General features: G+C 35.9%; 1 protein-coding gene across 2 annotated transcripts in view; it reads right to left on the bottom strand.

Annotated features, from left to right (window-relative positions):
* The window catches only part of LOC108397611 (sodium channel protein type 2 subunit alpha), a 115173-nt gene extending 102938 nt beyond the window's left edge, over nucleotides 1-12235 (bottom strand). For both annotated transcript variants that reach the window (XM_073241583.1, XM_073241587.1), the window contains exons 1-2: nucleotides 12008-12235; nucleotides 9607-9738 (exon numbers count right to left, since the gene is read on the bottom strand). The gene's annotated coding sequence lies outside the window, so the exon portion shown is untranslated. The remainder of the gene's footprint in view (nucleotides 1-9606; nucleotides 9739-12007) is intronic.
* Between the last annotated feature and the right edge of the window lie 1119 nt (nucleotides 12236-13354).

Here is a 13354-nt window from a genome sequence, read left to right as displayed (position 1 = left end):
TGACACAAGAATTTAATTCAAGAGATTAAAACAAACAAACAAAGACTATTCACAAAGGCATGTTAGAGTTAAGGGAAACCAACAAAGCAGTTACATTACCCCAGGGCCAGCGGTAGTAGGGAGCAGGCGGAGGAAATGATCACTGCAGTCAGGAGGGAGTAAGGGGCCTTCGCATTCCACCACCGCCATCTGGCACAGAGGGCTATGAGCAATAAATCCACTAACTCAATTTTCTTCTAGCCCTCCAATCTCTGCTGGTGTTTACCTTTGGCCATATTTGCCTGAAGCCATAGGCCAAGGATGCCTCTTGATCCAATTGGCACAGGGAACCTCCCAGGTCTCAAAGCACAGCACAGAAGAGCAGAGGAGAAAGTGATGTATTTCCAGCACGACTACAACTCCACCACCATCTTTCACACCATCTCTTTTTGTTTAGAAGTGTAACTACGATCTTTCATTACCATATCTATATGCCACTACTAACCACAATCACAGTTCTTGACAATGATAAGAAATATGAGTTGAACATCACCCAACCTATGTCTTCAGTTTACCTGATAACCATTGATAAACTTAGAAATTAGTCTTTTTCCTTTGATTATAAAGATGACAACATGCTTCTCCAAATTAGCCCTTAAAGAATAAATAACAGATGCTCAATGGTAATATGTGATGAATTCTCTTCCTTTGAATAATCAAAATTTGACTCACATAGAAAAAGTACTGGCTATTGGCATTAAGGATTCTAATTTACTGGATACCCTAGTCATTTCATACTTTACAAGAAAGTGATATATCACATGTATCCTTGACATGATGTAATGAACAGGACTCTTATCTCTGTGATCTTCCTCTAAAAATCCATAATCCCAGGCTAATAACGAGAAAAACTTCAGACACATTCTAATGTGGGGATATCCTAGAAAGCCTGAATGGTACTTAAAACTGTCGAGGCCCTCAAAAACAAATACAGTCTGAGAAACTACCACAGTCACACAGAGCCTAAGGAGACATGATAACTAAAGGTAATATTCCCTGGGTGGGATTCTGGAACAATGAAAAACAGATATTAAATAAAAATTTAAAAATCTCAAGCATGGCTTTCTGTTGGTAAGAGCATGTCAATATTGCCCAATTAACTTTAAGGAATGTAGATACTATCATAAGATGTTAACAATGACAAAACTGGATGTGGAGTATGTGGGGACTCTATACTAGCTTCTCAGTTTTTCTGAAATCTAAAGTTGTTCTAAACAATAATGTGTTTTTAAAAAAAACTAAATAGTAGATGTAGAACTTTAGAATTAAACTAGTCAATACAGAACCATTCTTGTTATAGCAGTTTTGGTGATGCTGCATTCACTCTATTCAATAATTGTGCTTAATGGAGAATACAGTCAATGATTCTGTAACATCTTTCTATGCTGACAGATAGTACTGCACTATTGGGGAAGAAATTTAATAATATGGGTAACTGTTGAATCACTGTATTCTATATCTGAAACCAATATAAGACTGTATATCAATGAAACTTCAGTAAAAAACAATAATTGTTGTGTTGTGTAATGAAAGAATACTCTTGGATTGAAATTCTTGTTTTAGGTGAAATTCATCACATGAAGGCTAAGAATTTTCCATTCATTTTTCTTCAAAATTTTATAATGGGTTTGTCTTCTGTACAAGAAAATAGATTACAACTATTATAATGTTGGTGGTGGAAATTTAGATTATTGAATATCATCAAAGAGGTGAAACTATCAAAAAGGAAATTTAACCTAAAAACTTATATGCAGATGAATAAAAATACATAAAAATGTTCCTGGCAGCATTGCTTATGATAGTAAAAAAAATGTGGTAATAACCTAATTATCCATCATCATGGAATTTGTAAATAAATTGTGGTAACAGTCCTAAAACTATACATCAGTAGAAGTTTTGGAACATATGTCCACAGATCAAAATGATCAATTCTAAAAAGCACTGGAAAAAACAAAATGTGGAATGATACTTACAATATAAGTGGTATACATAAATTTTCTAAATATATTACACAGTGCTCCATATTATAGGTGTGCACAAGTTATATGGGGTATAATTTAAAAATATAAATGCAAAGATTGTGCATCATTCCAAGTAGCTGTGATGTGATAAGGACATGAGAAGAATGGGGTCAGTATGGGGCACAAAGAAGTTTTCACTGTATCATATTTGATCTCGTTTTGATAGAATCTGAACTAGTATAACAAGGGAAGCTATAACACATTTTTTAAAGCAACAAACAAATATGTAAAATCAAATAAATATATTTCCCAAATTATGACAGTCCCATTTTGTTGCTTTGAGTGATTTAAGTAGGTTTTGGTCAGCAATGAAACCATAAAAGTAGTTTAAAGGAATTTGTCCCAGAGTCTCCTCCTTTTGGTCCATATGTGCCCCCTTCCCTTTGAGCACCTCTGCTTGCTCTTCAACTGCTCTCTCTCATCTGGTCGGCTCAACTGTGTGTGTGTACACATTCTTGCCTCTTACTATCAGCTTCCTTAACTGGACCCCAAGTAATGTTTCGTACTTTAGACAATTTTTTTATACAAATAAATCTCTATTGGTTAAAGACAGAAAGTCTCATCATTTGTTTTATGTTTCTTTTATCCAAGGAAACATGTCTTCCATCAGTACTGGAATTTCTCTGCTATTATATCTTCAAATATCAAATCTTCCCCATTATCTCAATTACCTCTTTCTACACCATCTGTTTGGTGTTGTTAAACTTTTTAATTATACTTAGGTTTTTTAACATCAAGAATGCCACTACTACATCCTGGGTGAATCCTCCTATCGATCACAAATCTTTAATTCTTATTTCAATTGTGTCTAATCTGTTAAATTCATTCACTGAGTTTTAAATGTTTATTTTTACAATTTTCATTTATAAATTTCTTTTTAGTTTCTTTTTTTCAATATCTACCTATTCTCATTTCATGGTGCTTTGTTTTCATTCCTTAACACTTTGACCATTGTAAACATGCTATTTATAGCTTATATCAGTTTATTTTATTATCCAAAGTTCCTGAGATGCTAGCTCTATTTAATTCTTGTCTGCTGAATATCCGGTATAGTGGTTTCTTTTTCACATAGTTTGTAAATTTTTATATGAGTTATTCTTAAGAATTTTTTTCCTTTAAGGTCTAAGGTTTGAGAGTATGATTCCACAATGATTTAGATATATACACTGATTTAGCAATTTCACAATAGCTTCTGCAAAACACTTCAAGATAACATTGGTTTGATACTGACCTGCAGGTTCATTTAGACACTAACATATTCCTTTTCACAGAATAGTATACATCCAGATTTTAAAGTGACTTGATGCAGTCCTAGAGTTTTAATTCTTCCTAAAAGAGTTTTTTTTCCTGAAAGACAGGGCAGAGATAAGCTTCCCTGAATCCCTAGATCAACAGGTTACATTTTCTAATTCTCATTTCAGTGAGAATACAACTACTTCAAGCTCTATGCTTTACATAGGGGCTCTCAAATTATCTCTCCATATAACAGATACAGTCTTATACAAACTTTAAAACTAAACCCTCTGGGAATGTGGACCTTTTTCTAAATATATCTCTTTTTATTCCCCAGACTCCTGGGTCAGTTTTCATGTTTATCAGTCAGGTATTTAGTTATCTCTTTATTTCTGACTACAGAAGGCTTCCCTTTATTTATTATGAGCTTAACTATGTATTTTAAAAGCATTTTTATTGTGTTTTATCTAGAGTTTCTAGGCTTTGGTAAATGAGTTCCATTTTCACTCATCCACCAAGTTGCTGAATTGAATATTCTCATAGGTTTTATGTAAATTACTGCATTTATTTTAGTAGGCTTCATTTTACCTTCAAATTGGTGGGTTGTAGGAAATTCTGACTGAGAATTTAGGACTAGTGCTGGAATTATTAATACAGATCCCTTCCCAAAAGCCTATGGATCAAGCTGTATCAGGAGTGGAAGGGTTTCCTACACTCTGCTTCGTTCAGCTGCTAGGCTTGTAATCACAGTATGTATTTACTAACACAGTTGTTTCCACAGACAACTGACATCCTTAGAACATCAGGTTCAGAACTCATGGAGTTATGTCATTGTCATTTCTGGTGATATAATTAAGGATTCAACAAGAGTCATTAGGTGTTTCACTTGGTGTATTTATCAAGGTCAGTAAGCAGTCAGCTTATCTTCATGTGCGTTATCTAACTTGATGGACCATTTTTTGTATTTTAACTTTCTGACACATAGGTCCCTAACTCATGGACCATTTATTTGGATAGACTGATCAAATATAAAAATATGGTATGGGCTAATATCTGAATTCAGCAAAGCTGCAGGATACAAAATTAATATGCAGAAATCTGTTGCATTCCTATGCACTAATGATGAACTAGCAGAAAGAGAAATCAGAAAAACAATTCCAATCACAATTGCATCTAAAAGAATAAAATACCTAGGAATAAACCTAACAAAAGAGGTGAAAGACCTATACTCTGAAAACTACAAGACATTCATGAGAGAAATTAAAGAAGATACCAACACATGGAAACACATCCTGTGCTCATGGATAGGAAGAATTAATATTGTTAAAATAGCCAACCTGCCTAAAGAAATCTACAGATTCAATGCAATCCCTATCAAAATACCAACAGCATTCTTCAACAAATTAGAGCAAATAGTTCTAAAATTCATATGGAACCACAAAAGACCCCGAATAGCCAAAGCAATCCTGAGAAGGAAGAATAAAGCAGGAGGGATTATGCTCCCTGACTTCAAGCTCTACTACAAAGCCACAATAATCAGACAATTTGGTAATGTCACAAGAACAGACCCATAGACTAATGGAACAGACTAGAGAGCCCAGATATAAACCAAAGCATATATGGTCAATTAACATACGATAAAGGAGCCATGGACATACAATGGGGAAACGACAGCCTCCTCAACAACTGGTGTTGGCAAAACTGAACAGCTACATGCAAGAGAATGAAACTGGATCATTGTCTAACCCCATACACAAAACTAAACTCAAAATGGATTAAAGACCTGAGTGTAAGTCATGAAACCATAAAACTCTTAGGAGAAAAACAGAGGCAAAAATCGCTTGAATATAAACATGACCAACTTTTTCCTGAATGCATCTCCTCAGGCAAGGGAAATAAAATAAAAAATGAACAACTGGGACTACGTTATGCTAAAAAGCTTCTATACAGCAAAGGACACGATCAGCAGAACAAAAAGGCATCCTACAGTATGGGAGAATATATTTGTAAATGACATATCTGACAAGAGGTTAACATCCAAAGTATATAAAGAACTCACACACCTCAACACCCAAAAAGCAAATAACCCTATTAAAAAATGGGTGGAGGATATGAACAGACAGTTCTCCAGAGAAGAAATTCAAATGGCCAACAGGCACATGAAAAGATGCTCCATATCACTAATCATCAGGAAAATGCAAATAAAAGCTAAATGAAAAATCACCTCACACCAATTAGGATGGCCAAAGTAGAAAAGACTAGGATCAACAAATGCTGGTGAGGAAGCGGAGAAAGGGGAACCCTCCTACACTGCTGGTGGGAATGTAAACTAGTTCAACCATTGTGGAAAGCAGTATGGAGGTTTCTCAAAATGCTCAAAATAGACTTACCATTTGACCCAGGAATTCCACTCTTAGGAATTTACCCTAAGAATGTAGGATCCCAATTTCAAAAAGACATATGCACCCCTATGTTTATCACAGCACTATTTACAATAGCCAATAAATGGAAGCAATCTAAGTGTCCATCAGTGGATGAATGAATAAAGAAGATGTAGTACATATACACAATGGAATATTATTCAGCCATAAGAAGAAAACAATTCCTACCATTTGTAACAACATGGATGGAGCTAGAGGGCATTATGCTCAGTGAAATAAACCAGGCAGAGAAAGACAGATAGCAAATGATTTCACGTACCTGCAGAGCATAAGAACAAAGCAAAAACTGAAGGAACAAAACAGCAGCAGACTCACAGAAACCAAGAATGAACTAATAATTACCAAAAGGAAAGGGACTGGGGAGGGTGGGTGGGAAGGGAGGGATAAGGGGAATAAGGGGCATTATGATTAACACACATAACGTGGGGGGGGCCACAGGGAAGGCAGTATAGCACAGAGAAGACAAGTAGTGACTCTACAGCATCTTACTACGCTGATGGACAGTGACTGTAATGGGGTATATGGTGGGGACTTGATAATGGGGGGAATCTAGTAACCACAATGTTGCTCATGTGATTTTATATTAATGATACCAAAAATATATATATGGTATGGGCCTTTTCTGACTTTCCTTTCTTCTAACTATTAGAAATGTGGTGCCCATATATTGCACTTAGCCTGTGACAGCCCTGATTACACCTGTTGTCCTGGAGAAATTATCAACAAACCTGATTCCAACTTGTATGAAACACTTTCTGTTCACCTTGTCTATATAAGTAGGCTCCTAGATTTCTGGGACCATTGGTTCGGGGAATGGCAAGTGTTAAGTCTGATCACTGCTCTGGTACATCCTAGCTGCCTGACAATTTCTGGGTAATCACAGTTGCTCAATCCGGGGGAGACTCAGAAAAGGAGGAAAGCATCTTAGCTGGTAATTCTTGGTTGATAGAGATCCAATCATTGCCCCCTGACTGGCTTGATTCATGCCTTAGATTTTTCATCTTCTGACAACAGTTATTCAGAGAAGAGAGATATGTCAGTCTTCTTTTATCATAAACTCTCTCTCTTTCTTCATGATGGTCCAACCAATCCACTATCCTTCACAGGAGCCTAGTAGGAACTTTGTCTTTCCATTGTCATTCTTCCATACATATCAACCAATGCAAAATGTAGCAGAGCATAGTCATGCAGTTACAGAACTGCGTACTCATGTGCTACTATCACCAAGACATGCTCATGCTGAAAGCATGTATTATAATCCCCACTGATCCTACAGACAAATACAAGACTTAATTATTCTAAACTATAACAATAATTCAAACAGTTCAAAGCACTTCTTGAGGGTTATTGCTTCCTAGGATCATTTAATTCTAGTACAAAATTACTTGTTAGCAAATACAGACAAAAAAATGGCTAAAATTATGATTTTCTTATGTTCCAAAATTTTTTAACACATTCTGATACTTAAAATATATTTAAATACCCTGGATTTTTAAACCATTTCTCCAAGAATTTTCAAATAACAGAAGTTCCTTACATGACAGCAATGTTTTTATTATTAATGTAGTTAGCAATTTTTCTCCCAAATGGAGGTCTTGATTTAAAAGTTTGATGGAATATTACCAGGAAAAATTTACATTTTTGATTTGGAAAGTCCACCTCTACCTCTGCTTCCACCTAATTTCTCTAAACCCAAATGCAATAGGGGAAGATGACACTAATGTGTGACTATCATAGAGAGATAAGCAAGTAGCTTTTACTTTTGAGATTTAATATGATTTTATTTCATATTCTTGTTGCAAGACATCTTTTCCTACACAGAAATAATATTTCAATCAGCAAGAGTATTTGCCAGTGTTATCACTGAAATGTATGTAAAATGCTTTTCCTCCACAAAACCCATGTAATATGAGATTACGTTTTGGTGATTAAAGATCTGACTAGCCTTCTCTGGTACGACGACTCTTCTTTTTTGGATCCTAAAGCAAGATCTTTCATCAACATAAGTAAACCATATTTTTCATAAAGCTACCTTTGTTGTATTGAAATAAAATGAGAGAAGATCATATTAAACTTGTATTCTATAGATAACGCACATGTGAAATAGCCATTGGCAAAAGCCAAATCCACATATTTTAAAATGCAAAACCTGTATTAAAATCTCTTCAGTTTTTTTCCAAATTGTTTTCCCTTGAAAATAAACTTTAATGCCCCGAGGGAAGAGAAGCCATCTGTGCCTGTGCCGCTCCCTACAGGCCTCCTTCTCTGTCCCTCCCACTCTGAACTCTCAGGCTCACCATGGAGGGGGACCAAGTCAGGTCTAGAAACGAGGAAGTGATGTTTCTCTCTAGCCACTTCTAAACTGAACTGAGTTAATCTGAACTGAGAAAACAGCTGTTTCCAAGGCTAGTGTGCGGGATGGGGTTTCTGATCATGCCTATGCCTTCTCCCAGGCTTCACGCTGCCATTCCATGGCACTTGAGGGCAAGGAAACACCCGGAGAAGAGAGCTGGAGGAAAGACGCAAGAGGACTCTGGAACTGTTTAGAGAAAGGGAGAAGGAAAGAACCGGCAGGAAGTTTCGTAAAGGAGGTTATTTAGCCTAAGGAAAAGCATTTTGTAATTAAATTGACCTTCTCTTCTCTTTACACATATCCTTGTAAAAGTACTAATGAAACTCAGGGAGGAAAGGGCAGGCACTTGAATACTTAATTCAGATGCTGGCAAACCATCCCTTAATAATCAAACTAGATACATGTAATAGACAAACGTTGATCTAATTTTAAGCAAGTTTAAAATAGAACCTATTTTTAAACGTCATTCTTAATAAGAAACAGGTAACTGAAGTATGTACAATAAGCCTAATGTGAAACAGTTTTATTAGTTTCAATACGACAATTCATGTGACTAAAATATGCTCTACTGGAAAGTGTTTTGTTACTGAGAATTAATTATTTCTTCCAGAAAATCCACATGCCACAAATAGCCTTTTCTGAAGAAGCAACTGACTTAAGTAGAAGAGATACTTTATCTTACAGGCAAGTATTTAATTTTCCTAATGCAGGGGCCAAAAGCAACTTACATTAGTTTTCATTTATATCATCTCCTACCCCTTCTTTCCGGTGTACAGAAAAAACATTCTTGAACCTTTCCTCTCTTACCTCCTTTAGGACTTCATTTTTTGTGTCTTCTTTCAATTTCTCTTGATTTCATATTGTCACTCTACAAAGGGGCTGAGGCTTCTCTAATCCTATCTAAAATATTTCCCTCAATAGTACCTTCCCCTCAAGATAAGGAATGTTACCTCTTTCCTTTCACTGTAAAATGCCTTAAAATCTAAAATTGCTTTTTAGCTATCTCACTTCCTCCTTAGTCCTCAAAGCCCCTATCTGTGCAAATCTACTAAAGCTCTTCTCTTTAAATCCATCCATGACCTAATAATGACAATGAAGTCTCACCTACTACCTGATTCTCTTATTAATCAACCATCTTGGGTTTACTGTCATTCCTGACCCCTAATTTGGTAGCGGATTTGCTTGCTTTCTTCCTATGACATTGTTATTCCTCCAATTTCTCCTATTATTTTTCCACGATTAATCAATATTCTTTGCAGATTCCTTTTACTCCACCTAAGTTAAACCCTAGTCATCTTCACTCCACTTTCATTTCCCATTAATGTTCACTTATGTGTGACCTAATTCTTGCCATAATTTCATTCACATCCATAGATCCAGCTTTTCCTTCTAATCTTGTACCTAGACATAAAATGCTCACCTTCTTAAAAATGTTTTAACCTTACAGAACACCTCTGTGTGAGAGTATGTCTTAGTATATCAAATACATAATATTAAAAACCAAATTCATTATCCTTACTTTTGCTGCCCCAGAAAAAAATATCCATCTTCAGGTTCCAATCAGATCAGACTATTCACCCTTCTCCGTGGTTTCCCCGTGAATGCCTGGAAGTCCCCTGCGTCCTTGTATTTGCCTGCCTCGCCTTTGTGCCTGGAATAAAAAATTCCTATTTTTATTGATTTATACTCACTCTTAAAGATCTAATTCAACTATCATTCCCTCTTAAAATTGTTTTCTCTGGGCTCTGAGCTCCTCATGGGCAGAAACTTTAACTGTTGGCCTATTCTGAATCTCAGGATGTCACACGGTGCCTGGCACAAGATAGGTGCTTATATATCTGTCCCATTCCCTTTCTCACCTTCCCTCATTTTCCATTTTGGTGTTTAAAATATACTGAGCTACAGTATTATCTATACTGCACGCACATTTTCATGTTAAAATCTATGAGGTAAACTCCATGCTTTTGTTTATGTCTCAGTCTCTACCATGGACAATTCTTGGTAGAGGTGGGATACTCTACAAATACTGTATATGGAAGTGACATATTTTAATCCCTTTCCTTTCTCAAGATATTGAAGCAGTAGGTTGCAGCCTGTGCTCAGCAAGTGAAAAAAAAGAGGGAAAGACAGAGCATGAAAAGATGTTTTTATAAGGGACAACAGACTACTCAGTATGTACAGTTTGTTCTGTGAGATAAGGAGGAATGGAGTTGTGAGCTAGTGTGTGACTATCTGTATCATTCATGGGCACAGGGTAGAAAAACATACCTCATTAAATTAGAGAAAGAAAAATACTAAGAAACAGAGCATCTCCATAGCTGTTTTAGTTTTCTTGGATGCCTTATCAGGAGACCTGAGAAAATGGAATACTTTATATGTTGTTGAGTAATGTAGACAAAAAAAAAAGCCCTGTTTGACAGGTTTTACCCAGAGGCACACACACAGTCGGTCTCAGCACACTTGGTATGTGTTATCTGGGCATGCGCACACTCGAGGTAAATTGTGTTACTGCTGTGAAAGACACTGAAAACTGCCAAACAGTATTCTAGCCTTGCCTCCGATTCTAATTTAATAATGTGGCTCTGGGAAATTCACTTGAATCTCTTGATAAAGTTATTTTGTTTAATGATGCGATAGATAAGTGTTAAAAATCTGTGATTCAAAAACTTACCATGAACTAGAGCTATGTGAAATTTAAATCTCTATATAGATCCTACATCTCAAAAGAATGGATTTTTTTCCTTGGTGGTCCAAGCCATTCTACAAAGTCCTTCCCCATAGCCTTCACAGCCTCTGACCCAGCACAGCTACCTCTTTGTAGGAAAACAGTGAGCTAGAAACATTGTGATGCACCCCCACCACCTGCCCCCTCCACCACCATCATCACACATACACACACGTATATACAGACAGCTCTTTCTTGAGGAGGAAATAAGACATTTAAAAACAGTCTTAAAAAATAATTTACATATATCTTAAAATTTCATTTTAAATTGATCTAAATGACAATCCAGACTTCTAAGTACAGGATTTCTAAATTGCTTTCTTCTTATTATTTTGACAATAATAGAAGAAGGACTTAGGGGAAATAATGAGAAGCAGCAGAGAAAAGCAAGGGTGTTGCATGCAATTACCAGCTCCTGAGTCATTCTACTTTTTAGCATAGCTAATGTCACATGACCAAAAATAATTTAAAATGTGGACACCTTATAGAATACAGCTATTTTAAATGGCCACAGTCTTATCATTACAAATCCACCAAAATCTAGGAAAAATCCATTTTCTCGGCAATTTATCTGCTTTCAGTTTACTCCTCACATCCCCACTGGGGGAGGGGGAGCATCTATACTATCGTTCCAAGTCTATTAAACACATTACATAAATCTTCCTTCATGTGGGAGAAGCTACTCACATATTTTTCTAATAGGGAAAAAGCATAAATAATCTGTACCATCATTACCGACAGTAATTGTTCAGAAGGCCTGTGGGCTCAGGATGCAGGCGTGCCTCTGAGGCTGCTATCAGAATGCTCAGCCTTGGGCTTTGGCGAAGCCACTGCCATGTTAATCTGCTTCATTACATCTCTACAATGTGTTCACCGCACTAAGGAGCAGTACTTCCCCTGAGAGAGGAAGACCCATCCTTCACTTTGAAAGCTTTACCTTCAAAAGGTACACAAATACAACCACAGATGGACACCGGGGACCAGAAAGCCAAAGAAATTTTAAAATACAGCATGTCAGAGTCAGAGCTCCTTTCAGTCTAGGAATATTTAAAGGTGCAGAACAGCTAGAATTAGGGCTTTGGAATCTTTTAGATCTGAGTCCAAGCTTACAAAGCCACACATCTTATTTGAAGTGTTATCATTAACATAGATAACAATTAATTGATAGGTAAGAGAGAGAATCATGTTGGCTTACCTGAAATAAAAGGAATTGTAATCATAGCATAGAATCCATATGTGTGTTGAATTTAATAGTCGCCAATGCAGTTCTTCAGAATTTTGACGAGAATAGAAGTAAAATCTCACATGTGTCGCATCCTCACTGAAGGAGGAAAAACAAGGAAAGATGACCGCAGAATCCTCTCAGCTTCTGGCTTAGCTTTCTGTTCTGACACTCACTCGATGGTACCCACTGTCTGTTAGAAAGCAGCGTGCTAAGCTGAAAATAAATAAATAAATAAATGTAAGGCAGCATCTTGCATGAGAGCTCCATCTCCTGGCCAAAAGTGGAACCACTTTCATTCGGGAGCATTTGGCAATGCCGCATTTACCAAGTTAAGAGGGGGATAACCCCTGATTCCTCAGTATTTGAAATCAACTACCTTGATTAACTGAAAATTAAACATTCAAAAACCATTAAAGTGTGAATTTTTAAAATCTGCAACCCTGCTTTTGGGGTTCAGTTAAATTTATTTATGTTATATTTAAATTAAATAGAAGCTCTTTTAAGTGTCATTAAAAATGAAATGCTTATCTTAAGACATATTTAATTTTATTTACCACCTGAAAAAGTAACATGCATGTCCTACAAATAATTTTAGATATCAAATTTATCCTTACTGTGTACCTCTTTGTGGAGAAGTTGTATAAGTCTCTGTTCTAGAGAGATTCTGTGTTGTGCTGTTATTGCTGTTATTCAGGGGGATATTGGAGAGTTAAAGTTATGCAAGATAACGAAATTAAGACAATGAAATTACTAAAAGACAAACTTGAAAATCTTTTAAAACTATTTAAAAATATACAGATATCAAAATACAAGCAATAAGAAATTTGGTAATTATAGCATACTTGGGGAGAAAAGAAAAAATAACATGAGAATGCATTTGGTAAACACTAGTTACACTGGATATATTATGTGCTCAATATATATTTGTTCAATTAATATTCCTACGGTTAATTGTGAAAGCTTCGTTCATTTTTAAAATTTTAAAAGAAAAGTTAGTCTTTCTTCTACTTTCTAGCAATGACATTTAAATTTGGGGATAGGTATATGAACCAAAAATCTCCCTACCAAAGTCTTTTGATATCCCAGTCTTGGCTGTTGCAGCAATGCTGTGACACTGTCCATGGTTCTGAAAACCAATCCCAGCATTCAAAGGATTCTCACTTACTCTGGTTTGATGTCATCTTTGTAATATTTTATATAAATTTTATTTTTAAAAGTCTTATATCACCCATAGTAAGCATAGTATCTAAAATACAAATATACAAATAGTATTTTATCCACAGAATATGCAGTATATATGCTAACAGCCATAATGAT

This window comes from Manis javanica, chromosome 7, assembly GCF_040802235.1.
Source record: "Manis javanica isolate MJ-LG chromosome 7, MJ_LKY, whole genome shotgun sequence".
NCBI classification, from domain to species: Eukaryota; Metazoa; Chordata; class Mammalia; order Pholidota; family Manidae; genus Manis; species Manis javanica.
This window is presented reverse-complemented; position numbering and strand designations above follow the sequence as displayed.